The following is a 27,876-nucleotide window of genomic DNA, read 5'->3' on the forward strand; positions in this document are numbered from 1 at the left end:
TATTCTAACAATACTCTATTCTAGTGTGCTAACCTCCACAACCCAACAGTATTCTAACAGTACTCTATTCTAGTGTGCTAATTCCACAACCCAATAGTATTCAAACAATAATCTAATCTTATCTTTTCATTACGTTGGTGACGTACATTGTTCGAGACGAGAGATGTAGTCCACTGAGCGGATTCTCATAAAACCAACATAACTTTTAAGTCTATCGAACAACAGTACTTTCTTGACGTAAAAATTATCTTTTAAATTCACACACATCATATGTGAAATTCGTGGCACAATTCAAACTGGACCAAAAAATAATTGTTATCTCTCTATTAACTCCCGTTCATATTTTTTTGAAAGATAGGTCCCATGGACCGGAAGTAGAAGGGCGTGACTTCGGCTCTCTATGGTATGGAATGATGACACGGAGATGGCAGGTTTCGGTGCAACACAAGTTAACTTCATTTGAGTTACAATTCATCTGTCCTTTTGTTCTTTACTTGTATGTGTGCTGCATCAAAAGATGAAACAAACAGAAAATGGAGTAATCAGTGAAATGGGGTAAATCAGTACAGATCCCAACTCACAAACAAACCAATTGACATTTGAACAATAAACTAAAATCATATGGCTATATAAGGTGCAACTAAACAATACTTGACATCCCAACTCAACCAGCATCATCTAATCAAATCTCACATAGGACCACACACCAAACCAACAAACAAAGACCTTAACTTTACACATGATGGCAGAGCTACTCTACAAACTGAAAAACATCACACGAGTCATAGTGAGGGTCATTAAAGTGATGACTTACGTTAACTCAAAGACGCAAACAAAGCAGGACACACTGGAGTGCTGGGTTGAGATGAACAAAAGAGTGAACTCAGGGCGAGCAAACAATTTACACAACAATTTTATAGTAACGTTTGAAGGTTTCAGGACACCAAGCGTTGTTCAATGCAAGCTTTATTGGCACACACACTACACATACAGGGGAGGACGCAGCCCCCCACACAAAAAGGGTCACACACGAGGGAGAACTAAAGGGGTAACATGTTACAATAAAGACGCTAACTTTCCACTTATAACTTAGGAGAAATAACGACATAAACCCCTAAATGTTCGCTCTCGTATCCCAGCATGCCCTGCGTGGGAGAACGCTATGCAATGTCTTGTGCGCCGACGTTACATAGCTCCCCCAACAAGCCATTGCCGTCCTCGGCAATGGCCACGAGGTAGCCACATGCTAACGTCGGCGTGCGTCGCCCGACCACTCAGTTCAGTGCGACAGTACCGCCAACTCACGTGGGGTGCACGCAGGAGCTCACTCAACGGGGCGCCACGCTGCTAGCAATCCAGTGCGGGCGTGCTAGCAGCCACGTGGCCGTCCCCGCTCGTCACCAGCTCCCTCTCAGCAGCCGCCGTCAGGCACTCCTCCCCTCCTGGCAGGGCCCTAGGTGGCCTTTTCAACCGTCGACACTGTACCAAGCACCGGGGTTCGAGGGGGGTCAGATGAAGCTGCACCAACGCCACTCCGCTCCGTCGTTTCACCGACCAGGACAGACAGGCACCGACTCCGCAGCAACCGGACTGCGCTGAGCTCTCCCGCTGCAGCTACCGTCTTCGGCGTCCCTCCTCGTGTTGCCTCCTTGCAGAGCCGTCCTGCTCTGCTCTCGGCCCGTTCCACTCCCTCGCGGCCTCAGCGAAGGCACGACCCCCGAGATGGCCATGCTATCGAACTCCACACAACAAACTTTTTTTTTTTTCTTTTTTTTTTTAAAAAGGCACCGGCCAACAGGCCAACTAGAACGGGCGCCCACACAGCACGGTGCCTCTCACACGCACCCAAAAGTCACAACCCATACAAAAGCAGTCACACACTAGAGGGCCCCCACCCTCTTCCCCACCCAAAAGTCCACACACTGCTCCCGGCTCCAAAATGGCGCGAACCAGGCGCGGCCGCCCAGGCTCCCGCTTCGCCGTCTCCAACTCACCGGCGACGAACGGGCCCCGTCTCTGGCAGACCAACAGCCGGGCCGTCGAGGAGGGCCGGAGGTGAGCCGCCAGCTGCTCCGCAGCTGCTCCGGACCCTCCCCGACTGGCGTAGTTGGTCGCACGGCTCCTGCACTCCCGCCTTCACTGTCGCTCCCACTGCTGCCGAGTTCCTTCACGAACTCCTCCAGGCCCGACTCGAACTCGTCGTCCTCCTCCGGCAGCTCTAGCGGACGGCACTCCTCTTCCGTGGAGAGGTCACCCGGCGAATCCTGCGCCGCGCGAAGCCAAGCTTTAATGATCGCGCCTCGTCTCCTCTCCCTCCTCCTTACAAGGGCTGGCAGGAGCTCGATTAGCCCCTGCCCCGGTGTCAGGTCGCCTGCCCTCAGGATAACTCCTGGAGCAGGGGCAGCTCCGCCGCACGTTCCCACATCCGGGGCTTCCATTGCTTTCACTTCTGACGCCACTGTAACGTTTGAAGGTTTCAGGACACCAAGCGTTGTTCAATGCAAGCTTTATTGCGAGTACGAGGGCAGGGACTCAGACCCAGAACACAATGCAGACAGGGCAGGTCAAGTAGACACACACACTACACATACAGGGGAGGACGCAGCCCCCCACACAAAAAGGGTCACAGACGAGGGAGAACTAAAAGCGGAACATGTTACAATAAAGACGCTAACTTTACACTTATGACTTAGGAGAAATAACGACATAAACCCCCAAATGTTCGCTCTCGTATCCCAGCATGCCCTGCGTGGGAGAACGCTACGCAATGTAATCTAACAATACTCTATTCTAGTGTGATAACCTCCACAACCCAACAGTATTCTATTTTAGTGTGCTAATCTTCACAACCCAATAGTATTCTAACAATACTCTATTCTAGTGTGCTAATCTCTACAACCCAATAGTATTCTAACAATACTTTATTCTACAGGACTATTTATTTGTCGTGGATAAGATGAATGGTCTGATAATGGAAGCCAGTGTTTCCCACAGAATTGAATTGTATTTGTGGTGGTAGGTGGGGGGGGGAGTGGGTTCTGTGTCGGAGTCAATAAGATGAACAGCCTGTAAATATACAGTTATACTTGCCTTGCACTACAAGTCCATATTGACAAGTAGCTGTAATGTTATAGTGTGCTAACCTCCACAACCCAACAGCATTCTATTCTAGTATGCTAACCTCCACAACCCAACAGTATTCTAACAATAATGCTTCAAGTGGGATTTGAACTCTCAACCTAAGGATCACCAGTACAAGGCATTATCCCACTGAGCCACTGTCAATCCTACATGTTGGCCAGTCACATTCACATGGTAAAAATGTGTGTTGGTAAACACACAAGAAAAACTCCAAGCATACATTTGACAATAAAATGAAGGGCTTTCCTGAAAGAGTACACCTGAAAACTGTTTGAAATTCTGGGGCAATTAGACATTTGTAGAGAAGAACACTAATGGATGAAATATAAATATGATAGAGTTAATGATGAAGGAAAACTAGTAAACAAAGAAGTTCCCCTAAATGCCATAGTGTCTCGGCATTCTGATTCTTGGCAACTAATGAGTGTGAATGTTGATTACCTGATGTCACTCAGGTGCTGTTCAAAGGTGTGAATCTTCAATAACCAACAGCATGTGCAGCTTGAGCCTAAAGCTTTAACGGGGATTCGAACTCTCAAACTAACAAACACCAGTACAAGGCATTATCCCACTGAGCCACTGACAATCCTACATATTGGGCAGTCACATTCACATAGTGAAAATGTGTGTTGGCAAACACACAACATCAAGAAATTTCCTAGCATACATTTGACAATAGAATTTAGGGCTTTATAAAAAAAGAGTACAGATCTGAAAATGTGCACTGTTAATGGTATCCACCTAATGATGGTTGCATGGTTGTTCTCCAAGAAAAAAAAATACTCGTATAGGAATATAGGTGATATAGGAGAAATGGGCTGAGTGGTCGAACTTTATTGGCAGGAGTGCACATAACTTTTTCAGTGAGTTAATCAGGTGAGTACCAGGAAATGGTGTTTGGTACTCACCCCATGTGTCGCGTGGTCTTAATAAGTGCGGTCATCCTCACTGTCCTCCTCAGTGTCGCCACCACTGTCCTCTTCAGTGTTGCCCCCACTGTCCTCTGCTTCAGCTTCCTGCATGGTAGATGATGAAGATGATGCAGATGCACCTCCCTGTCCTTGGTTGAGCCTCCGATTAGCTGTCTCCATCCACAGGTCAACAGCTTGCTTCGGGTCAAATGTCTTTGTGGTCAGCTTTGACAGGTGAATGTGCATCAGGGCTGAGAGACGAGCATGTGACAGACGAGATCTGTACTTGGTTTTTATTATGTTGAGATGTGAGAATCCCCTCTCACAAGCTGCACTGCTTAAAGGCAGTGTAAGAGATAGCTTAACCACCTTGTTGATGTTGGAGTAAATATCTGGGTTACGTAAGGGATAATGTATAGAACGCCGGTCATTACTGGGAAAATAAGTCCCGACAGGGCAAACCGGACCCCGACGCGCAGCGGAGGGGTCTTGTTCCGCCCTAAGGGACTTATTTTCACAGTAATGACCGGCGTTCTATACATTATCCCGCTTATTATACGGCTACTTGCCAAAACTAAATTTTAAACTCCCCACAATATGACTTTAGCCTACATAACCTGGCCTATTTGTTACCGTTCATCGTGGCATTTGCTGAGAAACAAATAGTTCGCAACACACGCTGCTGAACTTGAATCAAACATTCTTTAGAACACAGCTGATCAACCGTCTGCTTTGACGTTTGAATGAAGTTCCAGTCCTTGCGTAGTGATATGAAAGACATTAATCAGAAGCACAAAACCCGTTGCCATTGACAGCGGTGATTAAATGCTTTGCCGGTGATTTATGTAGATTTAACATAGGCCCGAACGTTGGGAAGGCCCATTCATGTGAATGGAACGTTCTGCAGCACTCTGAAGAGCCGTGTAATAATTGTATTTACTATTTGGACCAAGTCATACACAGAAGAGGCTCCCAGGCGTTTTCCTGCCTGCTTTAAGCGCATCCATTCTGTCACAGTGATGTCTTTGTCAAGTTGCAAGGTGGCCTCATATTTCTTGAGAATGCTGCAAACTGTTGTGTTTCCAAAATTGTGGAGGTCTCTCATTTCCTGAGGCCATGTTGAAGGATCAAATACTAAAAAATGATCACATGACTTGAGGGAGTCATATCTGAGTTCAAACTCTTCAATTAATCCCCTGAGTAAGTTTGTTTTGTCTCTGTCAGCATCAGCATTAGAAACAGTGTGTGGCCTGTGGCCTTCACCATCAAGCAGAAGTGTGAACTGTCCAATGGCCACCATGAGTTCATCCTTACATTCTCCAATGGTCAGCTTTTCCTTCTGAAATCTAATGGATGTGGTCTTCAAAATGTTGCCAATGTCAAGCATGTTTGACACTGAAAACGCTCTGTGCAGATATGCAGCAAGTCACTGTTATCACTTGTAGCCAGTTGCATTTTAATGGCTGGCAATAGTCTTGATATTTTTAACAGTGTTTCATGCCTCCATGCAGACCATCTGATATTATGAAACTTACCCAGTTTCACAAATGAGATCCCATTTTCTTCACACAGATTCTTCAGTGCAGCAGTTTTTTTTGCTCCACCTTTTTGTAAATAAAACTGCAGCAGCTTGATCACTGAGCGATTAAATGTCTCACAGTATAGGACGTTGCGATCAGCTGATTTTGCACAGTTCTCCAGTGTGTGTGCTGTGCACAGAATGTGCACGAGGGAGTCTCCAATCGCAGCAAGTCGTCGGAGTTTTGGCACAACGCCGTTGTAGATACCGACGTTGACAGCAGCCCCGTCCGTGCACACAGTGACCAACTTTGTTGTCCAGTCATCCAAGCCTGTGTCCTGAAAAAGTCTCACAAGTCCGTCTGTTATGGCCTGCGCGGTTCGGTCAGCACCCAATTCAATCAGTCCGATAAAGTCCGAGCTAAACTCTCCGTTGCTGGACACAGACACAATGTAAACTATCTCCTGCTCAGTTTTTGTGATGTCCTCAGATCCATCAAAAAGCAGCCCCCAAAATTCAGCAGACTGCAACTTGGCTCGTAACTCCTGGCTGATGGTGCGAGCGATGCTCTGCATGATCCGTGTGCCCCCCTCTCGTGAATGTCGCAAATCCGACATTAACTCCTAGCCGCTTCAGTAAAGGAATATCCTCAGAATAGGAAGACATTGGACGTGCGCGTTTAGCTTTATGGAAGGCGAGGAGAAAAATATTAAACAGAGCTTGCCGCTGTTCTTCATTCAACTTATCTCGCCATCTGGCTAGTGGGCGACTGGACGTTTCTTCTCGGCTAGCTTGTTTATTAGCAATGGCTTGCGCCACATTCGTGTGCTCCTTGCTCTTTTCATGTTTGTCAAATAAAGGATGGTTGAAATTCTTTGAGCCTTTATAAAATGCACTTGTTTTGTCTGCTAGTTGTGGATTTGAACGGCAAATCTTACACCACATTTCAGTGCGCTCATCGTTAGCTTCAAGCCACTGCACATCTTGAAGCCACTTTTCTGAAAAAAGTATTTTCTTCGACTCTGGCTTCAGTTGGCGTTTCTTTGTAGGTGGCGGCGAAACGCCAAAGAAACTGCTTAATGTCTGTTGCTTTTTGGACATCTCTGGCAATAGTTGACAAGCAGCATGTACTGTAATGTGTAGGTTGGATGATAAGATCGGAGTACGCAAAGGCGCTTACTAACTCAAGTGACATTACGCATTCCTGATTTTTGTCGCGCATGCGTACCTGCGTACCAGTTATGTGCACCCCTGTTTATTGGCCTTTATCTCTGAAATGGAACAACATATCCAAATTCTTTTGATAACTTTTGTGAGGCTTGGTCTAAACATTGTCTATGAGAATTTTGGTGAAGATTTGATCATTTTTGAAGCCTGTAAAACGTTTTATGATGTTTGGCTTTTCTCTGAAAATGTTGGGTTATGGGTAGTGGGGGGTACTGGTAACAATACCTGAAAATTTAAAGTTTCTAGGAATTACGGTTTATAGAAATTTAGGTGATCTAGAAAAAAAGGCCTAAGTGCTCCAACTTTATTGGCCTATATCTCTGAAATGGAACAAAATCTTAAAATTCTGAGCCATAACTTTTGTGAGGCTTGGTCTAAACATTGTCTATATGAATTTTGGTGAAGATTTGATTATTTTTGAAGAGTGTGAAACTTTTTATGATGTTTGGCTTTGAATGAAATTGTGGCAAAAGTAAACATTTTTAGACCATAAGACCAGAGCCAAAAAGATGCATCTGAGTTTAGAGATTAATATTATGAAAGAATTTTGAGTCTACGTCAATCTGGTAAGGAGAAATAAGCATAATGAACTTTTTTTGCCAATAGCGCCACCTTTGGGTGCAGTACTCCAAATTTTGGGTTATGGGTAGAGGGGGTTCTGGTAACCATACCTGAAAATTGCAAGAGTTTTGGAGTTAAGACTTTTACAGATTTTTTGCAAAAAATGAACGGTACAGAAACAATAGGGGTCCTGCAGCTATGCTGCTCGGACCCCTAATTAAAATAGCTCACAAACAAGCATGAGACTCTTTAGCAATCTTCATAATGCATTAGGCCTATGAACTGTCGCTTCAATGCATTATAACTAATGGTTGTACCAGATTATTTCATCATAGACCAAAAATCTCAAGGTCATTTTGTATATGATGCATTATACCTCTGACCCTGCCTACTCATAACTAACCATTGGGCACTGTAACGGGGTACATTTCCCCAAACCATAGTTGCTAACCATGTTGGTTGTAACAGGTTAGCAACTATGGTTTTGGGTAACGCACCCCTGATGCATCAGAACAACTTTTGCTCAGTGATTTCATGCATGAATGTATGCATACCTCATTATAATGCAGTGTTTCCCATACATTGACTAATCTGTGGCGGGGCGCCATGAAATCAAAACCGGCCGCCACACATACCGGCCGCCACACAATAATGTTCTATGTTAAATTAAAGATAAGATAAAATCCTTTCATTGAGCTGCGCTTTTTACGCTCGCAGCCTTTCCATGCCCCGCCCTGCTCTCTCTCGTAACAAACCCGCTGCCCCTCCTCTGCATGTGCATGTAACAAAACATTATGATTGTTGAAGGATTGTTGTTGCCACATAGAAGCATTGCATAGAACATTGGTTCTCAAAGTGGGGTCCGCAGCACATTGTCAGGGGGTCCCTGACAAAGTTTGCTACAAAATATGAAATTGTCTTATATGGCGAAAAATGCTACAGTATCAGTATTTGCCCAATTGATCTGCTGATACGTTACATCAATACGTCAAAACACTTTACTATTAATTAACCGCCAACAAAATGAAAGTCATGTTCAACACAACAGGCCTACATTTGACAAAGAAACAACAATCCTTAAAAAAAATCCTACATACTGTCAAAGTTTGCTAAAAAAAAAAAAAAAAAAAACATGAAACGCGATTTGGTATGGTATTACATCCTGTAAGTCTCAGCGTTGCTAAGAGAGAGGTAGACGGAACATGAACACGCATTAAATCAACTTCACTCACCTCATATGTTCACGCATGTATGAAATCACGTCCTCCAAATGCATTACACTAATGATGAGTAGACATGGACATTTATACCGGGCTAGGATGTGCTGCTTTCACATCTACGGTTCTTAATAAACTAACACGACGTTTTAATGGGCATATCCCGTAGCATATTGTTCAAAATATCATCAGAGTAGGCCTAGGCTAGCCTAAGATAAATTGTTCAAACCATATTGTTTCAAAATATTAAAAACTAATAGGCTAATAGCCAAAAATACTAAATGAATCGCAATGCATGCTGGGAAGCAAAACTCAACATGAAATAAAGTACATGAAACATAACTAGAATGCATTGACGTTATATCCACTCGTTTTCTTGGACCTGTGATGAAACAGGGACAGCCTATAAATGTAAGCCTATCTTCCTGGAACATTGCAGATAAAGAAAAATTTATCGTTTTCTCTAGGCTATGAATGCTCTTTGTAGCCAACTTTAAGATGAAATAAATAGATCCAGATGTTTCTATTCTATATCATTGTTTTATTAATAAACAGTAAGGCTCTGGTGAGGCAGAGAGCTTCTGCCCCTCGTTAGAAATCTCATCGGATATGTGCACTCTTTGCTGTTTCCACAAGGAGCTGCTGTAACATCGGGGACAGCTAGGCCTATGCGTGACACTTTTAAATGTGAGCATGCGTCAAATAAATTACAATGACATTTAAACAAGTCATGAAGAAGCAGTATTCTTAATTCTTCTGCAATGTAGAGCTAGATTGTTTTGCTTTACAAATTCACTTCTGTTGCTAGACAACCCTAAACAAATGCTACGTGGTCTGTTTTTAACATTTCTCTAGTTTTATTGCATCGTATTCAGCTCCAAAAGCCGGTTCAGTCCAGAGTGCAAATTACCCCACCATAATTGGGGGGTACTGCTCCTTCACTTCTTCTATGACCATCATGGTCCATATCAATCCCCATCGTGATCGCCAAGTGCAACATGTGTTGTGCAACACACATACAAGGTGTAAACATGCGACAAACTGATAATCAGTTGGCTACAGAAGATCTCATTGTTATTATATCCAAAAGAGAACTGTTTTGATCAACTCTCAAAAGTTAGAAGTTAAGTGCACTGAAATACCATTCTAATTACTAGTAAAAGTACTACCTTTACAAGAAGCCTATTGCTTATTTCATGACATATTGATTTGACCAATTTTCTATTATAGTCTATGGTAGTCAGTGTCAAATCAACACAATTGCCTAGAGATATGTGAAACCTACTGTAAGCAATCTTTAATGTGATGAAGGAGCATATAGCCTACTATGAAAAAACATGCTACCACATAAGAACTACAGAGCGGTAACCTACAAGAATCCGATAACCAGAATGTAAAAACAATAGGCCTACTAACCAATTAAAAACAAATTCAAATACTAGCATGTACTATTTAGCCTAGGCTACTTGGCTCTTTATGTTTCCACAGGTTTCACTAATGTTATGTAGGCTTAGCTACATCAGACCCTCTTGTGCATAATAAAAACAACACAGGATCTGTGCCAAACTAATTTCAAAAGGGCACAATAATTTATTCAAGATAAAATGAGAATCAATGGACACCTAGGCTATGGACTGGAGTTCATCTCCTTGGAAATGACAATCGATTTTACCTCGAATTAGAAGAAGTGTCGTGGCACACTCAGAACTTCAAAATGCAGTAATTTTATTTAACCAACGTTTCGGCTTGCGCCTGCATGGATGTGATGTCTCCGTCCTGCAGGCGGTAGCCAGAGCGCTCTCAACTCCGCTGCCATGTGTGAATAAACAAACGTCCCCCCCCATGCCCCCCGTATAACGTTATTGTCGGGTCCTTAGGAGGTATTTGAAATGATATGGGCAGTGCTCTTATCTGAGAGTCAAGAACCAGAGAGGAGAAATTCAATGCTCACTAGTGATAGGAAAAGCCTGTGTTTCTCCCATAAAGTTAACGACAATACCACGGCTGGAATTAAAAGCAGCCGTAGTTTCAGTTACTGTCAGCAACATGCTCAGAGAGGAGCTAAGTTACACTAATGTGAAAGAGCACTTCTGGACAGACCCCAAGGTAGTGTTGAGCTACATAAATAATGACTCAAGACGCTTTCAGACCTTTGTTGCCAACAGGGTCCAGAAGATCCGTAATAGCACCACCCCTCAGCAATGACATTATCACGGATAAAAGTCCAGCAGACGGTGCATCCAGGGGAAGAACAGTAAATGAGCTGCTCAGATCCAACTGGTTCACTGGTCCTATGTTCCTCTGGGAAAGTGAAATATCCACATCAGAAGATGAAGTACCCGACCTAGCTGTAGGAGATCCAGAGATCAGAAAAGCTCAAGCACTGCAGACGTCTGCACTACAGACATCAGAACTAATCAGCATTGCAGACCGTCTATCCAAGTTCTCAGAATGGTTCTGAGTCATCAAAGCTGTGGCCTGACTAGTGCGACTAGGCTAGGAAAATCAAGTCAAATGCCCCATCCACAGTGAGTGAGCAGAAAAGTGCTGAATGTGTCATCATCAGAGATGTGCAAAATCAAGCATATGAAAAGGAGATCAAACAGTTAAAGAAGGGAAATCAATTAACAAAAAACAACAAACAATGACATCCTGAAGGAGTGAGGAAGAATACACCATTCATCCCTTAGACTCACTTAAGCACCCCATTGTCATTCCCAAAGAGCATCATGTGACCAAGTTGATCATAGCACACAACCATGAAAAGACCAAGCACCAGGGCAAAGGCTTTCCTGGAAATTAAATCAGATCCAATGGATATTGGATCCCCGGTATGAGCTGAGCAGTTTCTTCATTCATTCGTCAGTGTGTGATCTGTCGCAGACTCAGGAGACCTCCAGAGGGCTAAAGGATGAGTGACTTACCTACAGAACGCATAGAGCCCTCTCCTCCATTCACTTATTGTGGTATGGACTGCTTTGGTCCCTTCGTCACTACAGAGGGAAGGAAACAGCACAAACAATATGGCCTGCTACTTACCTGCTTTTGCTCACTAGCCATCTACCTGGAGATGCTGGAGGATATGTCCACTGATGCCTTCATAAACAGCTTACTATGCTTCATCGCTATCAGAGGTGCTGTCCGTCAAATCCAGTGTGATCAAGGCACAAATTTCATTGGCGCCAAGAATGAATTCCAGGCAGCTCTGCAAGAGCTTGGTACTAACAGACTAAGTTCAGGCAGTGTGACTTCATCATGAACGCACCCCACTCCAGCCACGCAGGTGGTGTCTGGGAGCGCCAGATCAAAACGGTCAGGAGCGTCCTGAACTCCACACTGTCACTTTCTCACAACAGACTCAATGACTCTTCACTAAGAACTCTACTGTATGAAGCCATGGGCATAGTTAACAGTAGACCCCTCACTGTGGATAATGTACTCAGTCCCGACAGCCTGGAACCCCTCACCCCCAATCATCTCATCCAAATGAAGTCCAGCCCAGCCCTGCCTCTGCCTGGTATGTTCCCCAGAGAAGACTTGTATGGAGCAAAGAGATGGCGACGAGTGCAATATCTCGCGGAGCAGTTCTGGTGCCGCTGAAAGAGAGTATCTTCACAGCATAATGGCAAAGCTGTGAAGATAAGACTTGTATGGAGCAAAGAGATGGCACTCGCCAAGGAGAAATCTACAAGTGGGTGATGTTGTTATGGACTGATGAAATGTCACCTAGAGGTGAGTGGAGACTTGTAAAAGTCATAGAGACTGTCAAGGGTAAGGATGGACTTATAAGAAGAGCAAAAATCTCAGTAGGAGATAAGAGACTGAACAAAAAGGGTGAGCGCACCTGCAAACTTTCCATACTGGAGTGTCCAGTGCAGAAGTTAGTTCTGTTGTTAGAGGCTTCTTAAGCCCATGAGTTTAATGTAATATTGTCATTCCCTCTGTGAAATTATTCATTGTTCATGTTGTTTAATGAAACATTCATAATTTGGTGGGAGTGTAACATCCCCAATTTAAATTTAATTCTAAAGAAAAAACATTAATGTATTTTGTAATGTCATTATTATTATTATTGCATTTTATGTTGCATAATGCTGCCCTGTATTCAGTGTCGTCTTCAGGGACTTTTATTTTGAATGAGCGGCACTAGTAAGTTCCTACCGCAAGGTAAACTAGAGAAACCATACTGTAGTGAACGATACAGTGGGCATTACTTCAAATTGGCCAGCTTCCCTCGAGTGACATCACGCAGGATCACGCGACTTTAATTTGTATTTCTCCAGTGACGCTGCAACAACCCAAACAACCGGCAGATGGCTCTTGTGAGCAGGGTGTCTCGTAAAAAGAAATGGAGCCTAGAAAACCCTACACAGACTTCACTACAGACTTTAGCAGACTGGTTTAGAAATAATTTAATAGCCAGAAATATGCCTGCCCTGCCCTAATATTTAGAAATATTTGGTTAACTGCGAGTGAATCCCGTTTGCAGCCGTAGAAGAAATGCAGGACGAATGAAACATTCCGGTTTGATAGTAAAGTAGAGTGCAACGATGATAGACAGACATCATTTGTTTGGACAAAATATAGAGCATATTAACCTCCGTTGCTCAGCCAAATGCCTCCTGTTACGTCCTGTTAACACGGAGTTACAGGCGATAAACGATTTTTGATGGTCACAAGTTTACTTCATTAGCAGTTTATTTTTTTGATTATTAAAGTGTTTTTTATTTAAAGGTTTGACTTCATGCTTATTCAGTAGAGCATTTAGTGCTCTCCCCAACCCCAGACATTCACATTGCATGTTTGTTTGTAATGGATGCAACCACGAGATAGGCTACGCGCTTCACCATGACGGCAATGAGTTGTTAACAGACATGAACCAAGACATATAGCCCAGCAGCAATCTATCTAAAATAACACATACTTGAAGAACCATTCATGATATGTTGTCAAATATTAAAGTTGTGGGAAGTTTACATAATTTAAGCTGTAGGATGTTTAATTTGTCCCCCATGCTTTCATTTGTCCCAGCCAGGAGGCAATTAGCACCCTCCGATGAGGAATAACTTCTTATGGTGGTTGGTTTGTTATGGATGAGTTTAGAGACTTCAATAAAGACAAAGACCATCAGTTCAAGACTTCTGACTATAATTCGGTGGGGATGCTACACAATGCATTAAACATTAAGGGCTGTATTTTGCACCCTGGCGCATGGCGTAAAACTCATTTTCCACCCGCGAACAAAGTTTAATTCCTTATTTTGCACGTTTATTTTTTCTTCAATGCGCCCAGGGGTGTCGCAATTAACAACTTAGGGAGTGTGGCTTAGCGCATTGTCTAAAAATCGCTATTGTACACCTGGTCAGAAGTCTATGGCCAGTTGTTTATCTTATTTTAAGAGCGCATTGTCAACAGTCATATTGGCAGGTGCACAACGCACCATCCTTTTATCGTCCATGAACGCACACCAGCGCACGACACGTCCATGCAAAACAAATTGCACAATTACAATGGGAAACATAATTAGAATATATTACGAAATACTGTACATCTCATAATGAGTAGTTATTCACCATCATTTGCAAATTGGTAATGACGGTTAAAAGTGATAGGGGAGAGGCAGTAGCTTGCGGTGACCATACATTTTGGTAGGGCAGAAAGTCTGACTTTTTTTAATAGCCTATCATTTTGGGCTACATTAAAATTACATATTTTACAGGACTTTGCGGTATGCTTAAATCATGTCACAGTCAGAATTGTAGATCTAGATCAGTAACCCGTCAGTTAAGTTTGCACCGTTCTCATCACGTTAACCCTTAAAGGAGTACCGTCACACCGGTGTGATGGGAATGTTGAGAAATGAACATTCTAAAGAATATCTGGGTTCATTGAATTCAACATAGAATTTTAGAACCTTCAATTGTTGCGGAACTTAGAATGTTCAAAAACCTACACCTTTAAGGGTTAAACCAGCGAAGCATAGCAACGTTGTTGCTATGGGTAAACAAAACTATTTTTTTTTTGTGTTCTGTCTGGCCTGCTAACTATCTAATATTTTTAAGTAGTTGGGTTTTATAACTGCAACTCAAGACAGTTGGGTGTTATGGATTGTCTGACCACTCGCTGTAGAAACTAGGCTATATTGATAGCTCATTCTGAATGCAGGAGCCTATGCCATACCTTTGAACACCGTTGCCTTCTCGTTTTTGCGCTGTCAAAAGATGCTATTAAATCCACCAGAAGCTAGCTACTAAACCAAGGAAGACACCAGGGTTAGCTAACGTATCTTCTAATTTCAACCTCTCAAATAGTTTTTTTTAAACAGAAACTCAACACGGTTAACAGGTGCAACACTACTCGCCATTTCTGCATCTTGAAATGAAACGATAGGCCTAATTTATAACTGGCGGAATAATTTGAGTAGGCTAGTTCTAGAATATGACCATGGGGCAGACTACTTTACGACCATACAGGCGTCTTTTAGCGCGGATTGCAATCCTTATTGAAGCCACCAGGGTTATGCGATCATTTATTGAGGAATGCGATCGTCGAGGTGCCCTGCCCCAACATTGCATGACAGATTAAACTCAACGAGAATCGCCACCATCATCCAAAAGTTGATGTCAATAGACCAAAAATAGTTGGAAAGCCTACAGAAACTATAGATAATTAATGTGACAATCACATTATTAAAAGTAGACTTGGAGCAATGATTTACTGAGGAACTATTTTTTGTGGAGGATGCTTCAGGTAGTTCGCTGCCCCACCTGCCCATATGGACCAGACGCTCCTGGGGAGAGGTGAGAGACACGTATGGAGCACAGCTGAAGACGCACTGTCACAAGATATAAGCAACTCCTCTGCAGGATAAATGTTTTTTTATTCAGTCATTTGAGCAATATTAGGGTAAGTGTTGCTTTTTCCAGCCTATGTTTTCGATGGTAGCCCATTGTCAGTCAGTAGTGAAAGTAACTGCATATAACTGTCTTGTCGTTGACACCATGGTGAAGTTAGTTTCACTTTGCCAATGAGTTCAAATAATAGAGTACAAATTTTCTGCTTTTTTGCACTTCTGGTTAGAAGCAAACTGCATTTCGCTGTCTCTGTACTCATTCTCTGCACAATAAAGTTGAATCTAATCTAATCTAAAAGGTGTCAGCACACCTGTAAGTACCCCTTCCCTGTCACTGTCAATAGCCCATCCTGTCAAGGACAAATGCCCTGGAATGTCACTGCAGCTCCCTGCCCTCCAACAAACAAACTGTCACAGTCGATGCAGCCCAGATCCAAAGCTCTCACAGTCACACACACTCCAGATCCAAAAATAGTTTTTAGCAGGGGGGGTGGGGTGGTGGAAGACATGTAAGGCAGTGGAGCTCATTCAAATGGGTCAAAGGGACAGTGCCCCACCAAAAGATTTATCCACTTGTAAAAACCGCTCTGCATGCTGAACAAATATATCATCAAGCAGTTGAAACATCAAAAATCTGAGTGGGCACAGTTCACTTCAATGGGCACTACGCCTATTATGGCAATACAAAAATAACTATGGCAGCCACAGTAAAAAGGTTGTTGTCAAAGCTGTCATGTTCAGATGTCTGTGAATTAGTAACTGGATCAGACGCACCCCATATAATCTTGTCTTAGTGATATAGTTGCAATCTGGCAGAAAGCTGCTGGCAGCCAATTTAGCATGTGGGTCCAAGGAAATGTCTTTGAAACATCTCTAATTAACTTGTATGCACACTAGTGAAATAATTTGGCAGACTCTGTGGGATATTTCAATGTGTAAGTGTAAAGGTCACTACTTGTTGAAAATATGCTATTGAATTGAACCCAGTAATGATTGTATAGTTTATTATAGGGCTTTTATAAAACAACAAGTCTTGTTGTTTGACCCATAAAATATATCATAGTAAGAACAAACTATGGTTTTGGTTTGGTCAGGCACACATAGGAAACAGGACTGGCACAAAGATACAGCTCAATGTACATTGTTTATTACTAATCTAGAGGGGAACATTATGTAAGGGATAATGTATAGAACGCCGGTCATTATGGGGAAAATAAGTCCCGACAGGGCGAACCGGACCGCTCTTGTTTCGCCCTGAAGGGACTTATTTTCCCATGACCGGCGTTCTATACATTATCCCGCTTATTATACGGCTACTTGCCAAAACGAAAAAATAAACTCCATGATATGTCTCTTTACACTTATTTGTTACCGTTTCGTTGTGGCTTTTGCTGAGAAACAAATAGTTCGCAACACAAGCTGAACTTGAATCAAACATTCTCAAACATGTCTGCTTTCACTTTTGAATGAAGTTCCAAGCACAAACTCCGTTGCCATTGACAGCGGTCATTCTTGTTTTCAGAGGTCCTTTCCCAAGAAATAATGACCGCTAGAACTTTCGGAAATCCCATTCAAGTCAATGGAGCATTCTACTTGCATTGTGAAGAGCCGTATAATAATTTAGAAATAAAGGATCTATTTACAATAACATATTTTGTAACAGGATACTGCAAGTCGTATGCTTAGAGGGAGGGTTCAGGGTTGAAAGCTGACTGTAACAGTGCCAATAAATCATTTACTTGGGGAAGTCTTTACGAGGTACTGACAACTAAGTATTAACAACATGAAAGGAGAGAAGGTGTAGATTTCACAGCACTGGCAAAACCCCCTCCACATCACAGGCTTAACATGCAGTTGCTGCATTTCTGTCATAATTAGATGTCAAATAAACAAAACATTCAAAATTATATAATTATTGCAGTCGTGCTGGCCATATGCAACATAGTTGTCCCTGTGTTCAAGCCAGTCCCCAGGATTTTTGAGCTCCTCGGTCACCACTGGGCGGGTGACTGAGGAGGGGACTCAGACTGAAGTCCCCATTAAGCCCGCATTAGTTGGGGACGGTCCTGTTGTAGAAGTGACTGTACAGGGGCAGCCCATCCCATGTATCCTGGACACTGGTTCCCAGGTGACTCTGTTTAGCCAGGCCTTATTCCAGAAGAGTCTTTATTGTCTCATAGGGATCATCATTTCCACACATCTTCTTACATCATGTTCCATAGCACAACAACATAGATCAAAAACACATATAACATGTAACACATATCCATCCACCCCTGTGACACACACCCCACACAGCATATAAAAACATGTAACCCATAAATCCCATCCACCTACTGTATGTGACATATATCTCATCCACCCAGCATTACCCATCCCCATTAAGCACAAAGACACATCACATTAAGACACCCACATAGACACATCCAGTGTGAGAACCTACAAAACTGAGGTGGTGGTGACAGTGTTACAGCTTGTTCAGCAATGTGATGGTGGTGGGGACAAAACTTTTTTTTTAAAGTCGCTTTAGTCCAGTTCAGTGCTCTGTATCTGCGGCCGGATGGAAGTAGTGTGAAGAATTGGTTCAGTGGATGGTCTGTGTCAGCTGCTATTGTATGTCCTAGGCAAGTGATGGCTGTGTCGTTCGTGTCTGATAGGTTGGTTGTGGGGAGACTGATTATCTTGGAGGTAATATGTGTGATTTTAGTGAGTTTGTTTTTGCAGGTGGCGGTTAGTATTGAGTGAAAAGACAGTGTCATCAGCATATTTGTAGTAGGTAGCAGACATGGGGGATTCGAGTCACATGACTTGACTCGAGTCAGACTCGAGTCACATTTTTTAAGACTTGAGACTTGCTTGATCAACATGTATAAAATACTCGACTTGACTTTGACTTGCTATTCATGACTTGAGACTCAGACTTGAGACAAATGACTTGAAATGACTTGACTTTATTTTTTTCATAGATATTAAGGAGTTAACTTTACGATTTTAGAAAATCTGCTTAGGTGCTGTTGCATGCATCACGCGAGCGAACCTGTCATTGCACCAAGTGACACGACGCGACAGACCAACAGCAAGTGCCAGATCAAATGAGACAGACTGAGGTAGGCTAACTTGAAAATATGGAAGGCTCTACGTTTATACCAAAACATAATAATGTTTGGCTTCACAGATGATGACAAGTCAAAGGAGAAATTAACAGCAGTCTGCAAGTGTGAAAAATAGCGACATAACCACCATCACGTTGATTTTCATCCGAAGTTAGTCGTGCTAGAAACCTAACGTCAAATTTGAGGCATGTTAAGAGTTGGCTTTTGAATCTATTATGCTTTTTAGTTAACGCCATATTAGGTGAAAATGTGTGAAATGGCAAAGTGAAACATTTTCTTGTCTAAGTTGAATCTATATAGCGAAAATGTTGCCAATGTAACCTAAAGTAAGCGCCTCTCTTTCTCCCTCCCTCTTAAACACGTCCCTGTTCCATAATACGTTACAGCCTAGTAGTAGGCTAACAACAGTAAGTAGGCCTAGCTAACTGCCAGCAATCAGCATAGAAAAGTAGCTTATTTCACATGTTGGGCTTATGTATAATATGATATAGCATTGACGGTCCTAAACCCTTCTAAAACCAATTGCGCTGTCGCGCTTGTCAAACTTTGGCAGTGATGTCGGCGGCAGCGTTTGATTGATTGATCAGTTCACTTTTTCAACATTATCGGTTCCCTGGAGATGTGACAGGTCAGGACAGGTGTAACTTGAACTGTTTGAATATATTTTCATGATTTGATGTAGCTTAGGCTACCTAATATTTGAGGCATATTGAAACAATAATAGGCTATTTTATAATAGGTCTACTTGAAATACATTTATTTTTATTCGTATACATTTCATCTTATTCTATAAACCGTTCAGATGTAGGCTATGTGGCTTGAATGAATGCAATGTCTATTTGTTTATTACAAATAAAACTCCAGCAGTTCATAACTAGCCTATTGTAGCTTATTTTAAAATGAAAACATGGGTAAATCATCATGAATTTCAATGATTTGGCTATGACTTGACTTGCTTGACCCAAGCTATGACTTGACTTGACTTGCTTGACTGTCACAAAAAATGACTTGGACTTGCTTGAGACTTGAAGGTTAAGACTTGAGACTTGCTTGTGACTTGCACATGTGTGACTTACTCCCACCTCTGGTAGGTAGTGACGGGCTATCACAGTTGTTGGTGTACAGGATGTAGAGGAAGGGGCGATATTCCAAACTATCGGTATCGGCATTTATAACAGCCGATAAATATTGATCCTTCATTTAGATTTCCAATGTTGTCGTTACGTTAACAATTTGGGGCAGCCGTGGCCTACTGGTTAGCGCTTCGGACTTGTAACCGGAGGGTTGCCCGACCAGTAGGCACGGCTGAAGTGCCCTTGAGCAAGGCACCTAACCCCTCACTGCTCCCTGAGCGCCGCTGTTGTTGCAGGCAGCTCACTGCGCCGGGATTAGTGTGTGCTTCACCTCACTGTGTGTTCACTGTGTGCTGTCACTAATTCACGGATTGGGATAAATGCAGAGACCAAATTTCCCTCACGGGATCAAAAGAGTATATATACTTATACTTATACTTATACGTGGTTTGTCCACCAGAGGGCGCATCTTCTTACTGCAAGGCATGCATGGTGCCTAGTTTACATTACATTACATTACATTACATTTGGCTGACGCTTTTTTAACCAAAGCGACTAACAACATGGTAAACAGTAAGTTTTAGAACAATTCTCACAATTTTAGGACAGTTTAAAAAACATTAGAGTACAGTAAGAATAAGTGCATCGGTGAGTGCTGTTTTTGACAGTTACTTGTCAGTTTAAAACGGCTGGTGAGTGCTAGGATCAGTAAGACTTGTTGTAAGTGTTGCTATGAGAGTAGATGTTCTCTAAAGAGCTGGGTCTTCAGGAGTTTTTTGAAAGTGGAAAAGGATGTCCCTGCCCTTGTAGGAACTGGCAGTGTGTTCCACCAACGAGGAACAACAGATGAGAAAAGTTTGGTTTGGCTCGAGTGTACCGGTGGTAGAGCTAGACGTCGTTCGTCAGAGGAGCGCAGCGGTCTGGAGGTAGTGTAAGTCTGTATGAGGGCATTCAAGTAGGTGGGAGCAGAACCGGAGACTACTTTGTAGGCAAGCGTTAGAGACTTGAATTTGATGCGGGCCGCCATAGGTAGCCAGTGTAGCTGGATGAGCAATGGGGTAACATGTGCCCTTTTGGGTTGGTTAGTTCCACTTCCTATACATAATCACAATTGCACAATTGCAGCTTGCGTGTCATAGTTTTCTGAAGTGGTTTTTGTGTTCATGGTAGGCTGATTTTCACGTGAAATGTAATTCTCATTTCTTCTGAAAGCCTAATCCGAGAATGTTTATCGGCATCCTTTTTTTTTTTTTTTTTACTGCTGTAGGCTAACGTTAATCTTAGAGCCACTGGTCACCATGTTACACCCAAAGGTAAAATAACTTTAACATTAGCATTGGTTGATGGAGGCTAATTCGATTGTTGTATTTGTAAAACATCAATGTGGTTATACCGAGTATATTGACAGCACTGTAATTGTCTCTTTCGACTGTCATCCCATTCATTTTCTGATCATACTGAGGGGAGCTGAATTAGTTAGCCACAGGCAGCGCTAACATTTAGCTAGTGGAAGTTAGCTGGTGGAAGTAGTACAATGCATCCTTAAAGTGGAAATGAAGCAGTGAGAACTGTGACCATTTTTGGTTGCTTTTTCATTTTTGAAGATACATGGATTTTCATTAAACCCGATATTCAAGTAGTTTCACTGGAAAATGACCTGTCAATAACGATTTTCGCCACTAGGGCGAAATATTTTAAAAATGCAGGCGCTACGTCATCAGAATGGTTAGCGTTTGTTCGTGGATGTTTTATCCATTAGCGGACGTTCACTTTATTTCAATATGCCTACGCAAATTATGTTGATGTTTGTTTTTGTGTTTGTACAAGAACAAGGGCCGCTGTAATGTAGCCTATCAGAGACAGTACGTAATTAGATTTAACTTCAGTTGCAATAATGTGTTTGGATTTTCTCGCACAACTTGTGGATTACCGCGACCTGAAAATGCAGTTGCATCGTTGATGAATTGGTGAATAAACTCGGGGGAGCGAACTTCTCATGTGTGAGTAAGATGTTTCTTTTTGTGATTGAGTAGTATCGATGATTGCATTTGTTTCGCTCAAGTAGTAGTGGAAACTATTTGCACAGACTTGCGAACCTGGTGAGAACCTGTTGTGGGTACGCTAGCCTACGTCTGACTTGTGTAGGCTACTCTGTAGTAGCCTAGGTCTGTGATTGTGACAGGCATGGTTTTGTGGGTAGACGTTGTTTATGGACTGTAGGCTAGGCGTCTGAGTTTTTATTTGTTTATGTAAGCTGACATAAAATAACAAGCTGTTCACTTTAAGTAAATAAATGCACGGATGTGCCTCTTGTAGCAACCATACAGTAGATTTTAGGGTTCATGCTATGCTAGTTACAGTATGTGCTTGTTATGTTATGCTATGCTAGTACTGTATCGCAGCTTCTACCATGATACTACATTGCAGAACAACTGAGTATGGGTGTAAAAATTAGTGTAGTCTCAGGTGATCAGTGTAGTCCCCTAGCCTACCCCCTCCGCACAACCTATCAAGAGTGTGTTAGTTGGTTAACTGCTGTTTTTTGGGCGTTCCAGTGTTTCGGCTCAGCTGTCCCTCAGCGACCGCATTGCGACCTCCAACGTCTCGCTTTAATGATAGCATTTGGCACGTAGGATTGGACGTGATATATCTGTTATTTTGGATGAGATGTCCCAGGTTCATTTTCTAGCAGTAGACACCACCGATGGTTTTCTGTGCGCTCAGATACACCTCTCTCTCGATCATCTATTTCTCCTCCATAGTAAGGCTCTGTGGGGGGCACTAAAACTTCCACTGCTCTTACTGGCTCAAAAGCATAGGCAATTGGATGCCTGTCCTCATTGGTGGGTCTATCCCATTCGTCCATATCCATTTTGTTGAGGCAGTAAGCTAACTGTGAGGCTATGACAGCCGCTGTGTAAACAGCATAGAATGTTGTACCAACCATTCTTGTGACGTCATAATTTTCTGAAAACAAAGATGGCGGCGCACAGCTGAAATTAATGCAACTTGTTTGTGCTTTATTCTGAATAACGGGTCATATTTCTGACTTTATTTGTATTTATGGTATATTTAACCCTTTCATGCACGCATTATGAAAAAAATTGTCTAGATTTTTTTAATATTGATTTTATTACTCTATATGAGCCTAAAACTGAAAATCATTTTGAATTTTTAAAAAATATGATTTTATATAGAAGTTATTTTACTGTCCACGTATGTAAAAAAATGGTAAAAAAAGGGTAAAAAATAATAAAGAGTAATGACAGAAAATATGGACCATTATGTAACTTTAATGCAAAAAACCAACAGTTTTTTCAAGTACATCATAACAGTAATGATTTTAATGGCACAGAAGGATATTCTGAAGATGTTATGCAACATTACAAAGAGTTAATTTTTTAAAAAAAGAGTTATTTATGACAGTATTTTATCAAAATTTGAACATATTTTGTAACAGATAACATATAAATTATTAAAAAATATTTGTCCAGTTAAAAAAAGTAGATTTTACAATCATATGATGTTGGTTATGTTGTTAACTGCTATAAAATATGTCTTACTATGTAATTTAGAAGATAATATTTACAAACATCTCAAAAGATTTAAAACATGTTTTAAGTTTCAACAACTGATTCATTTTACAATCATGTCTGTAATGTTATGAACAGCATATTACTTTTTTAGCATGTAACATATTTTTAAACAGATTTGTGTGTGTGTGTGTGTGTATGTACTGTATGTGTGTGTGTGTGTGTGTGTGTATTGTATGCGTGTGTGTACTGTATGTGTGTGTGTGTGTACTGTATGTGTGTGTTTATTACTGTGTGTGTGTGTACTGTATGTGTGTGTGTGTGCGTGTACTGTGTGTGTATGTGTGTGTGTGCGTGTACTGTGTGTGTAATGTATGTGTGTGTGTGTGTGTACTGTTTGTATGTATGTGTGTGTGTGTACTGTATGTGTGTGTATGTGTGTACTGTATGTGTGTGTGTGTTTGTGTGTGTGTGTACTGTACTGTATGTGTGTACTGTGTGAGTGTGTGTACTGTATGTGTGTGTGTACCGTATGTGTGTGTGTGTGTGTACTGAGTTTGTGTGTGTGTGTACTGTATGTGTGTGTGTGTTTGTACCGTATGTGTACCGTAAGTGTGTGTGTGTGTGTGTACTGAGTGTGTGTGTGTGTGTGTGTGTGTTTATTGTATGTGTGTGTGTGTGTACACCACTTAGGTCACCACCTAATGTCTTAATATATTACTCTTTGCAAAACATGCACACCATTCATTGGTCTCTATATATTTCTGTAATGTTGTCATAAATAGGCAGTTCACATAATGTATAACATGTAGTTAGGTCATTATTTATGTTTACCAAATGTTTGTTTCTTTGTAATTTAAAGTAGTTAAATTCATATTTGAACAATACAAATAAAAGAAAATTCCTAGTTACAAAATCAGATTTTTGGTCATTTAACTCCTCTGTTGCGCAACGTCCACATACGTGGACAGTTGTTTTTTAGCGTCTACAAACTATATTTTACATTAAATTTTTACCTGGTTTTGCCTTCTTGAATAGAAACTTTTTACAGATATGCCTGGAGCATTCATCACATGGCCATTACCATCAGCCATGTTGAATTGATGATGTCATCAAGCAGTCAATATTCCAAATATAAGATGATACATATTGTTAATATATTTCAATGGATCTATTAAAACTGCCCTCAAGTGGATTGGAGTATATCAACATGATAAACAAATAGAAATCAGAGTTAAAGTTACTGTCCACTGCTATAGACATCTGTTTTATTTGACTGCTTCATTTCCACTTTAAAATAATTGGACTGGGACAGTTCTGTTTGCTAAAACTATTAAGCAGCTGTTGACTCTTTCACCAACACAGTCACATCGCTCAGACTGTCCTTGGTGGTCCTGTCAGTGCTGTCAGTGAGTGTAAACTGTTACATTAAACATAAGCTCACAAAGACTGCACACAATATAAATGTGAGCATATGAAACAAGTCTTCTGAGCTAACGTTAATTCCCAAACACTCACATAGTCCTTAGTTTTAGTCTTCAATGTTTTTGCATTTCAACAAAGGTGTTTACACCAAGCAAGGAAGTGCATGGTTTACAAAGGCTAAAAGTAAAGTAAAAGGAACGTTTTGCTTGCATAGCCCACAATGTAGATTTTGCAATGGTGGTTATCAAAGGTGGAAAGACTATACACTTCTTATTTCATAAAAAAACAAAAATACTGTGTAAGAGCCTTTCATCAGGAAACCAGATAGTTTATTTAAAGGCCTATTTAAACACATAATGTCCCACCTTGATCAAAATTTTATGGCAGAAAGTTGTTAAATTGTATTGGTTAAAAATTACTTTCGGCCGATATATCGATTATCGGCTTTTGAAACTCTCAAATATCGATATTAGTATCGGTCTTCAAAATCCCATATCGGTCAGGCTTTAGTTGTTGAGCCAATTCTCATGGTCTGCGGTCTGTTGCTGAGGAAGTTATGGATCCAGTGAATGAGAGGTGGAGGGATGTTGAGGTGATGCAATTTGTTGATGAGCTGGTGACGTTGGATTGTGTTGAAGGCCGAACTGAAGTCAATTAAAAGGACTGAAGCAAAGTTGCCAGGTGTCTGTAGGTGTTGAAGGATGGGGTGAAGAAGGCATGCCACTGCATCCTCTGTACCTCGTCTGGGTCTGTATGCAAATTGATATGGGTCCAGGTGTAGTCTGACGGTTGGCAGTAAGTAAGTAAGTAAAAGTATATATATACTCTTTTGCGCTGACTTGACTTGACTTTTGATCCCGTGAGGGAAATTTGGTCTCTGCATTTATCCCAATCTGTGAATTAGTGAAACACACTCAGCACACAGTGAACATACAGTAAGGTGACACTAATCCCGACACAGTGAACTGCCTGCTACAGCGCGCTCGGGGAGCAGTGAGGGGTTAGGTGCCTTGCTCAAGGGCACTTCAGCCGTTCCTACTGGTCGGGGTTCGAACCGGCAACCCTCTTGTAACCCTTGGTTACAAGTCCGAAGGGGTAACCAGTAGGCCACGGCCATGGCAGGATGAGGTGGAGGATTCATTTTTCCAGGCATTTCATGATTATGGGTGAGTGCGCAATTGGTTGATAATGGTTATATGATTCCCAGAAGAGGGTGTGGAAAATGGGAGACAGCTTCATGGCACAGTTTCAGCACCCTTGCTGGGATGCCGTCTGGCCCTGTTGCCTTTCCAGGTTTGCACCTGGCCAGCTGCTGTCGGACATCCTCCTCTGTGGGGCGGGGGGGGTGGTATAATGTGGGGTCTTGACGAGGGATGGCGCTGAGCAAGTCCTCACATTGCGCCGGGATTAGTGTGTGCTTCACCTCACTGTGTGTTCACTGTGTGCTGAGTGTGTTTCACTAATTCACGGATTGGGATAAATGCAGAGACCAAATTTCCCTCACAGGATCAAAAGAGTATATACTTATACTTACAAACCGGGCAAAGAAGCTGTTTAGGGTGTTGGCAGAGGTTAATTAACCTGACTCTCGGCAGATGAATTTCGTTCTGCATAGCTCCACTCATCCATCTGGGATCAATCCATTGAAATGTTGCTTCAGAAGGCTGGGCCTAATCAAAAAATGCTTGCATATGATTGGATAAGCCACTTGTCCGTCATCTATTGACGTGCTACTTCAACCACTCACATCAAAGCCAACCCGTGACGCTGATAACAGTCTCACAGTCACTTCTACGCTATGTCACTATGTCACATCTATGAAACTCCCGCCCTGCGTCCTGATTGGCTCTACCATAAAATCTGGTGTAGAAATCACTCTCAACAGAAGAGGTCCCAGATGGATGTGAGTGAAGCTAGGCGGAGCTAAGCGGAACAAAATTCATCTGGCGAGAGCAGGGGGTCAAGAGCATGCAGATTAGCTTCGGCATGTTAGCATAGGCCATTTTCAAATATGGCGCTGCATAGAGCATTTGGAACCAGCTCCATGCACGAAAATCCGTGTTGGGCACGAGCTCTCATGCGCGTACATGTTGGTGGGCAGGTACCTATCCGGCGGCTACAGCCAAAAGTTATTCAGTGCGTATTTCTTGAGGAGCCTATGAGAAGACGTGCATATTGTGGTTGTTTATCCATCATATGACAAATAAAGAAAATTGTATTGATCTTGTTTCGTTGTTGTTTGTCCCGAACAAACATAGCCTAAACATGATTACAGACAATAAATTACACAACAGCGGCATAAAGACCTTGTCTCGTTACACCATGGGTCTCCAACACGTTGCTCTCAACCTATAGCCGCCCCCTTTGGAGCTTGCCAGAGGCTGAAGCACTAGGCTACTACATTTAAACACAATTATTGCCGCGAGGCATTCCAGCCTACGAATTTAATAAAAAGTAAACCATGCATAATTAAAAAAAAATCAATTTAAGCTACTTCGCTATGCAATAAGGTTTCCATTAGAGCACAGCGCACGTTCAATGAATGAAGGAAAGGCCTTGTCTCGCAATAAACAGCTGGAAATTCCAACACTTTTTCAACTACACGAAACTTTACAGTGATCATCAAATACCCTCTAGATCTAAATGCCCATCAGTCTCAACATTTAACTATATAATAAAAGTCAAAAAGTAAATTAAATCTCATACCAAAACCGAAAATCGTCTGCGTTTGATAGCCTGGTATGCCGCTCCAAACAAAACGCATGTCTCACAATAACGTAGAAAAGGTCTGCCTCGAATAAGCCTACCTCAAATAAATACCTGTGCTTTGCGCAGCCTAAGTAAATAGCAGACGCCGGACATAATTTAGGATTTACGGAAAGTATGCCATCATACGATGTTGGACGCCTGGCGATGCTCTGGCCGTCTACTGTGCCTCTGACACCGCTGCCTCATTTGGATGGTAACTCCACAGGTGAGCGCGAAGATTGGATGTCGTGGATGCGCAAGTAAACTGTTTTTTGCTGAGTCCGCAGACAACATTCTCTTTAACGGTTACTTCACCATCTGCAGTGTACAACTCTAAGTAAAGACACCACATTTTAGATGAGTTGGGGACGTAATTGTCCGCTCAGGCTGACCGTTCTGTGCGTTATCTTCAATACTATCTTCAATAATATTGAATATCTTCAATATTCAATATTATTAATCTTCAATATTATTTTCAAAACAGGGTGGCTATTGAGGGCTCTGGCTCCAGTCATTATTGTGGCTACTGGCTATTATTGGTTTGATTTGGTCATG

The 27,876-nt window shown here is 42.0% G+C and overlaps 1 protein-coding gene and 1 long non-coding RNA gene across 2 annotated transcripts in view; both read left to right on the top strand.

Annotated features, from left to right (window-relative positions):
* LOC121694933 (alpha-1-inhibitor 3-like) overlaps window positions 1-27,876 on the top strand; it is a 133,001-nt gene that overhangs the window by 98,017 nt on the left and 7,108 nt on the right. The gene's annotated exons all lie outside the window — the stretch shown is intronic.
* LOC121694840 lies at window positions 3,556-26,680 on the top strand. The gene is made up of 3 exons (XR_006025900.1): window positions 3,556-3,567; window positions 15,522-15,527; window positions 26,527-26,680. It is a non-coding gene; the product is annotated as an uncharacterized LOC121694840 (long non-coding RNA).

The sequence above is a fragment of the Alosa sapidissima genome, chromosome 20, assembly GCF_018492685.1.
Source record: "Alosa sapidissima isolate fAloSap1 chromosome 20, fAloSap1.pri, whole genome shotgun sequence".
Classification (NCBI taxonomy): Eukaryota; Metazoa; Chordata; class Actinopteri; order Clupeiformes; family Clupeidae; genus Alosa; species Alosa sapidissima.